Raw genomic sequence first — 349 nt, forward strand, 5'->3', positions numbered from 1 at the left:
CACATCCCCAGCCCTCGGGACAGCGGATTAACAGGATTGTTCATTATTAGTCTTGCTTTTTTTGTGTGTGTGTTCGGTCTCTGCGGGTTTGTTGGGTTTTGTTGTGTTGGTTTTTTGTTTTTGTTTTTGTTTTTTTTTCCTGAGTGGAAGTCCTTGCGCTGGAAAAGAAACGCCGAAGAAGGGGAAAAAAAAAAAATCCACCGGGTTCGCTGTCTGCTCCTGTTGGTGCAGAAGGGCTGGACAAGCCGAGATCCTTTTTTTTCTTCTTCTTCTTTTTTCTCTGAGTCTCAATCTCCCTTCTCTTCTTTCGTGGCGGAGGGTGACGGCTCGAAGCTGGGTTTTCTTTTTG

Source organism: Phaethon lepturus, unplaced genomic scaffold (assembly GCF_000687285.1).
Source record: "Phaethon lepturus isolate BGI_N335 unplaced genomic scaffold, ASM68728v1 scaffold34319, whole genome shotgun sequence".
Lineage (NCBI taxonomy): Eukaryota > Metazoa > Chordata > Aves > Phaethontiformes > Phaethontidae > Phaethon > Phaethon lepturus.